Consider the following 8,437-nt stretch of genomic DNA (forward strand, 5'->3'; position numbering starts at 1 on the left):
ATAAATTCATATTCCAATCCTGGAATATAAAGGGATAGTGTTCCAATAGTTCATATACAGTATGGAAAGAGTAATCTTGAGAATGTTCCACAAGTAGGTAGTAATTTCAGTGTTATTTTAAAGTAAGCCCCTCAGGTTTTCAATCTAAATAGAAGCCTGAAATATGTTTGTGTTATAAGTTGCCCCCTTAATTAATTTTCAGAGAGCATTGCATTAATAATAGAAAGGAATTTACTGAGTAAGCAACAGCAAGCAAAACAGCGCTGGGTGGCCGGGGAGTCTCAGCTCCGCCAACGGTGTGCACCTCACCCCCGCCAGGGTCCCTTTTTATATCTTGGTAATTCCGGGATTACGCAGCACATCCTGGTATATTCTGCGACTGCGCGCACTGTTGCTAGGGGGTCATCTCTGTCCCTCTGGTGGTCGTGAAGATGAAGGCCGTAGTCTTCCTCAGCATTGTGGTTCAACTTCTTTTTTTATTTGGTCATGTTGGCCCAGCGTGAAACAGGAATGCAGGATGTTGATACACTAGTTTAGCAACTTATCAGGAGATGGTTACATGAGCTTTGCAGCAGTGTCTTTGAACAAAAGAGGCAACTGAGATGCAGAAGGAGAGAAGGAGAGGGGGTTCTCTTTTTTGTTACATTAAGCAAAAGAATTTTCATAGTGTCTAGCCAAGCATTATACAGCTCCTTACTTCAGCAGGGAGCTTTCGCAACTCCCGCTCCTCAAACGGAACTCCTTGTTTTTATAATACAAAAGACAATGAACAAACATTTATTGTGATATAGTATAAACTCACTTTAGGATAGAATAAAGCTTGTGGATTGATATTGTATAAACTTACTTTAGGATAGAATAGAACTTGTGATTAAAAGTTAGCAAGGACAAAGTAAACAACATCTTGTTATCCGTAGACCTTCTGTTACGTTTAAGCATTTTGTTATTTGAAAACACCCCATTATCCGTTAACACTCAGTCAGGCTGAGACTTGAGATAACTTGAGTCAACTGTCTGTTATGTCCTGTTAACTGAGACATCCTGTTATCCGCCGACCCCCAGTTAAACCGAAAGACAACTCAGCATTTTTACAGCCTGGAAAACAACTGATTAAGAAAGTGCATTACGAGGAAGACCTACGGCCTTCCTCCCAAAGACCACTGCCCACATCCTGGAGACCCTGGCCCACAATTCTTGGAAGGCTTTGCGCAAGCGCAAGGACTGATAAGCTAATTAGCATACGAAGCGAGGGTAGGCGGGGTTAGGTAATGAATATGTATAAGTGCTAATTGAATATTCATTGTTTCGCTGTATAAATACGAGATAGTTTGTCACTTCAAACATGCACGATAGGCGGAAGGATCCCCCGTGCATCCAGCGCTGCAATAAAGAATATACCACTTAAGGAAATTCGGCTTTGATCTTTAAATCAATTTGGCACCCCAGATGGGACAACCTCTCTGCCAGTCTGCAGGACCCGCTGGGGACAGGACTCCCTAGGGTACCCCCGGGATTTCCCGGAGGGACTCCTCGACTCACTGGATCACTGCAGAGGCAGACAAGGACCCCATCATTGTAAGTGAGTATATTCTTTATTCTGGTTTGGTTTTCTGGTAGACCGGTCATCTGGAACTGTCCGTTAAGTCGGAAGGTGATCTTCTGCAGGACAGTATTTGGTATATACTTTGTGGTTAGTACCACAAGTATATCTGGGGACCTTGAGGTCCATCTGGATCTGGAACTGTCTGTAAGTCGGAAGGTGATCTTCTGCAAGGCAGTATTTGGTATATACTTAGTGGTAAGAACCATAAGTATATTTGGGGACCTTAAGGAAAGAGCTCGCTTTAAGGTCCATCTGGAATCGTGTTGCCTATTTTGGTTTTCTGACTCATGGAATGTGGTATTTAACTCTGGTTATTGTTACTGCGATTTTGGCTATTTTCTTGGTGATAATAATAAGTTTTGTGACGTTGTTATAAGAAAGATATCATTACAGTGTTACATATTTCGGTTTTCTGACCTATCGCATGTGGAATTTGACTCTGATTATTGTTATTGTGACTTTGGCAATATCTCCTGGTAATAATAGTAGTTTTGTGACATCACTATTGAAAGATACCTGCGTGCCCACATTTTTGTAAGTGATACATATATTCTGAAATTGTGAATTAGAAAATGGGGGGGTGAGAAAGCAGTGAAATTCCTAAGAAAAGTACGTTGGGCTGTATTTTAAGTCATTGGAAGGATATAGGAGGGGTCCCGGGTGGAGGTGAAAATAAGAAAACTCTGATAAAATATTGTTATCAATGGTGGCTGCTTTATAAGTTGTAATATGGAAAAAAGTGGCCTTTTAATGGAGCCTTAAACCATAATACGTTGCTACAGTCAATGTTGTTTTTGAGAAGGAAAATAGAATGGAATGTTGTCAGCATCTTGGAGGGAAAAGGTACGGAATTAAGTTGGTCCCTGACTGAGCCTTTGGTGCTGGCATTAGAAAAGTACAGGCTGGAGAAAGATAAAGGAAGTGTTAAAAGGGTTGTTGAAGGTGGTAAAGGTTGTGTGGCATGTAGTATTTGACAGAGCTGTTTGAAGTTGAATGAGCAGGGAAAGAGGATGTAGGAATGTTAACAGTTCTGCCTCAGCCCAGGGCTGAGATCTTAAAATCTTGGGTGTTAGCCCTCTGGGGCAAAGGGATCATGATGGGTCCCAGAGAGTTGTCACAGAAACAGAAAAGCAGTTAACTCTTAAAACAACCTGAGTTCATGTGTGAGCTCAGATTGCCGATGGGATCGCTCAGGGAACTGTGGACAATTGCATTTCCCTGACCGACCCCCACTAAAACCCTAATCATCCTGAAAATTATGAACAGTTAAGTAAATACTAAAATCTGGACGAATTGGGAATTGAGAATATGCTTCCAATAAGGTCTAAAAGAAACCCCTGTGGAATTTTTGAACCAACTCTGAAATATAATGGGGAAGGAGAAAACAAACAAACAAACAAACAACAAAAAAAAAACAACAACGGTTTGGACCTGGCTTCGGACGACAAATTGACTAGCCTGTTTCTAGGGTAATCATCGGCCCCTGATTTCAACAGGTCTAAGGGGGACCTGGGGTATCTACCCTAGCAGATCCTCCACTGATTATAATGAAGTTAGGAGAGGAACAGAAGTGAAATTTTTTTATTGATATGGGGCAACGTATTCAGTTCTAAATCAAGCATTAATGCCTTTATGGAATGATTATGTTAGGGCAAAAGGGTGCAACCAAAAAGGCTTATTTTCGTGAACCTTTGAAGTACAATTTGGGGAAATGCTATATATGGAGTGGTAATTCGTGTCGAGAAAATGGTTGATATTAACAAAGAAGGGTGATTCAGGAGACTCCATGCAGTCTCCGGTTTCTTGTTCTCCAGCTGGTTCTCTTGTTCTCCAGTCCATAAGGCATGGATGTTTCTGGGTGTTTGCTGTTGTTGTTACATTCAAAGTTGTTTGACCAATAAAAAAGCTGTTTTGAAAAGAACTGCTGTGGAGAGAAGGGTATAAGAGGGGAGCCTGCCCTCAAAGGAAAAAAAAAAAAAAAAAAAAAAGCAACACTATGAAGTTACATCAGTAAAGAAGCAGGAAAAAGAAGTGAAGAGGAACAGGCTGGGAGAATAGAGACTGTTAAGTTATGGAACTTAAAGGATTGTTTATTACCTATCCTGATTGTATGTATGTATAGTCATACTCGGGTTATTATGTAAAGCAATATATAATGTATAATATGTGATGTATAATATATAATTATATATATATATGTGATCGTATATTGTATATTATATGATATATATATTATATAATAACAATCTGCAATAATAATATATAATATATAAGCAATATATAATATATATATATAATATTGCAATAATAATATATAATATATAATATCTGTATACTCTGTATACATGTATTTAGAACGTTTGATGTTTGTGTGTGCGTGTTGGTGGAGCGTAGACTCCCTGCACACCCAGCACTGTTTACTTGCCTTTTATATACCTTTTAGAAATATTTGTTTTATAAATATTACAAAATTCAGACCTCATTTATAACAGGAAACAAATGGGGATACATAGGTTTTTATATCCACCTGGATCTCCAAAATCTCTATTAGGTTGAGATTTGTTAGAACAATTAGAAGCAGAAATTATCTTTGAAAAAGGGAAAATGGAATTAAGGATAGGAGAAGAACAACTAATAAATGTGTTAAGCCTGGCATTAATATAAACAGACCTTAAAAGTGAAATACCCTTAGAGATCATAAATAAAGTATATCCAGGAGTTTGGGCCACTGAAGTTCTTGGAAGAGCTAAAAATGTGACCCCAATAATTGTTAAATTAAAGCCAGGAGAGAAACCCGTTAAGGTTAATCAATATCCTTTGAGGATAGAAGATAGGAAAGGAATTAAAGAGATAATTGATAGATTTATACAGTATGGGTTATTGATTGAATGCGAATCAGAATATAGTACACCCATATTGCCAATTAAAAAGGCAGATGGAAAAAGATATAGGCTAGTTCAGGATCTGAGGGCCATAAATAAGATCACTGAGGATATACATCCAGTAGTGGCAAACCCTTATACTTTGCTGACTAAATTAAGGAATAGTCAAGTCTGGTTTACCGTACTGGATTTAAAAGATGCCTTCTTCTTCCTACCTTTAGCCACTGAAAGCCAAAATCTATTTGCCTTTGAATGGGAAAACCCTGACTCAGGCAGAAAGACACAGCTAACAATGGACAGTGCTACCTCAAGGATTCAAGAATAGCCCCACTATTTTTGGAAACCAATTAGCAAAGGAACTTGAAACTTGGATACCTCCGGACACTGAAGGGGCTTTGTTACAATACGTAGATGATCTCTTAATAGCTACCGAGACTAAAGAGAGTTGTATTCAATGGACTATAAGTCTCCTTAATTTTCTGGGTTTAAATGGATATCGAGTCTCTCAACAGAAAGTCCAGCTGGTTCAACAACATGTGACCTACTTGGGATTTGGAATTTCGGGAGGTCAGCGAGAACTAGGAACTGAACGTAAGGAAGTCATTTGCCGGACTCCAGAACCCCAAACGGTAAAGGAGCTACGAACCTTTCTAGGAATGACAGGTTGGTGTCGCCTTTGGATTTATAATTATGGACTAATGGTAAAGCCTCTAAATGAATTGATAAAGAGTAATCAGTCAAAGTTAGTCTGGACTGGAGAAGCATGAAATGCCTTTAAACAACTTAAACGAGAATTGATGCAAGTTCCGGCTTTGGGATTACCGGATCTCTCAAAACCCTTTTGGTTGTTTTCTCATGAGAGACAAGGGATAGCTTTGGGAGTACTAGCACAAAGATTGGGTCCCTATAAATGAGCAGTAGCTTACTTCTCTGAACAATTAGATGAAGTAAGTAAAGGATGGCCCGGATGCCTTTGAGCTGTTGCAGCTGTTGTTATCAATATACAAGAAGCTCGGAAGTTTACAATGGGACAGAAAATGACAGTGTTAGTCTCCCATATGGTCTCAACAGTTTTTGGAACAAAAAGGAAATCATTGCCTTTCACCACAAAGATTTTTAAAATATCAAGCAATATTAGTAGAACAAGATGATGTGGAAATTGTGGTCACTAACATCGTAAATCCAGCTTCTTTCCTTAGCGGAACTCTGGATGAACCTATAACTCATGATTGTATAGAAACAATGGAGACTGTGTATTCTAGTCGACCCGATCTTAAGGAAGAACCTTTAGAAGATGCTGATGAATCTTGGTATACTGATGGGAGCAGCTTTGTAAAACAAGGACAACGTAGGGCAAGATATGCTGTTACAACTGCTCAACAGGTAATCGAGTCTAAACCATTACCCCCTGGGACATCCGCCCAGAAAGCAGAGATAATTGCTCTTACACGAGCACTGGAACTAGCAGCAGGAAGGAAAATAAATATTTGGACAGACTCTAAATATGCATTCAGCGTGGTACATGCTCATGGAGCAATTTGGAAAGAACGTGGATTGCTGACCGCTCAGGGAAAACAGATAAAACATGCTGAAGAAATTTTAAAATTGTTAGAGGCTGTAAAACAATCAGAAAAGGTAGCTATCATGCATTGTCAAGGACACCAAAAGGGAACGCTGACTTTGAAATTGGAAATCGATTGGCAGATCAGGAGGCTAAACAGGCAGCTGAAATAACTGAGGTGAAGGCATCGTCTTTAATACCAGACGGTAAAATCCAAACTATATACATGAACATTTGAAAGGTAAAATGAAACCAGATGGATGGGTATATTTAAAAGATAACTGTGTAATAATACCCTCTAATTTGACATGGCCCATAGTTCTTACGGAACACAATAAAACACATTGGGGAAAACAAGTAACTCAACAATGTAGCATCTGTTTATTTAATAACCCCAATACCAGGAATAGAATAAAATTTGGAATAATCAGTAAAGGAAATTTATCTGGGACCACAGTGGTAAATTGATTTTTTCGAAACTCCCTAGAAAAGGGGGGTATTGTTATTTTCTGGTTCTGACTGACACGTTTTCAGGATGGCCCAAAACTTTTCCTTGTCGAACAAACAAAGCAAGAGAAGTGGTTAAAGTCTTGTTAAATGAAATAATATCATGCTTTGGGATTTCAGTAGCAATGTCTTCTGAGAGAGGTTCACATTTTTGTGTGCAAGTGGTACAACAGATAAGTAAGATTCTAAAGACAGATTGGCAATTGCATACTCCTTATAGACCACAGGCAAGTGGACAGGTAGAAAAATGAACCATTTGATTAAACAACAAATAGCTGAAATCGGACAAGAAGCTAATTTGTTATGGCTTCAATCCTTTCCTTTAGCATTACTCAGAATTAGAGTTAAACCTAGAGTAAAAGAGAATTTGAGCCCCTTTGAAATTTTGTATGGAAGGCCATATCAATTTCTATTTAGTGGAAATGATCTAATGCAGCTGGGATCAGAATATTTATATACTTATATAACTGAACTTCAAAAACAATTAAATAAAGTACATAAATTTGTGTTAGGGACCAGGGTTAGAGGGCTGGATCAACCAATCCACCCCTTTAAGCCTGGGGAATATATATATAAAGACTTTTTCAGGACAACCCCTCGAGGAAAAATGGAATGGACTATATCAAGTGTTGCTGACAACTTACACTGCTATCAAGATTAAAGAACAAGCCACTTGGATCCACTATTCCCGAGTGAAGAAGGCTCCAGGAGCTCCTTGGAAAGTAACACTAGGTGACGATGAACTGAAACTAAAGCTTAGTTGAACAAAATGAGGACATTATGGTCGGGAGTATTTGGTAATATGGTTGGCAGAAAATTTGTTCATAGAATTGTTTTGTTTTTATGGCTTATAGTTGTAATTGTGATTCAAGAAGGTGCCTCTGTGATAATAGAGAATGGAGGGTGGCCTTGAACTAAAGCCGTAACAACAGAGGATAAGAACTTTAATGGAAAGTTAGCAGTTATGGTCATCTGGCGAACAAATGGTAACTATTTATGTAAACCATCAGAATGGCAAAAATTAGGAGCACAAGATAATGTATCCTTAGCTCTTAGTTGTATGCAAGCACAGTTATGGTTACAGGCAACGGCTGCCTTGATCATTAGGGAAGGAAGTGAAGGCATTTTTCCAGCTGAAGTCCGAAAGGCAGTCTGGGACAATACCAATGATTTTGAAAAGAAGTTCCAGTCTTGGTGGACCCTGGTGAATTTTACTTATGATCCCGTTGTTAACATGGCTACTGCCTTCGTGCTTACTATACGTAATGCTACAGTTCATGTTATTCACCTGATCCTTGCACTAGGATTAAACCATGAGAAGACAGTGCTTTATCCTTCGGAGCATAGAACATGGGCACGAATGGAGAATGGGAAATGGCAGTCTGTAAATCTAGAATCATGTGTTACACGGGAACAACAAGGATTTATTTGTGAAAGTAATACAATTGATGCTCAGGATGTATGTTTTGACACCAAGCAAGGTATCTGTCACTTTGAAATTCATCCAAATACTAGTCAAAAGACTGCGCTTGTATATGTTAGTCAAGGGTGTGCGTGTTTAAGAACTGCTTGTGATTTTGTAGAAGTAGATAAGGAGAATATAACTCTCCATAGCAAAAATCATTCTAATTTTTGTATTCGTAGCTTTGTTAGAATCGTTGGGTGTGATTTTCTATGTTTGGCACCAGTGGTATCCCACCAGCTGATCAAGTCTAACAACACAATGTATCATAAGTTACTACCTACACTTATTGGGATGAACCTCACACTAGTGAAGCAACTAGTTAAACACCAAGACCTGATTAAAATTTTAAAAGGCATTCAGGAAAATGGAGAGAAGACTCTAATTACTGTCCATCATGATACAAAGGAAATAAGCAGAGT

This window comes from Netta rufina, assembly GCF_964035555.1.
Source record: "Netta rufina genome assembly, chromosome: 1".
Classification (NCBI taxonomy): Eukaryota; Metazoa; Chordata; class Aves; order Anseriformes; family Anatidae; genus Netta; species Netta rufina.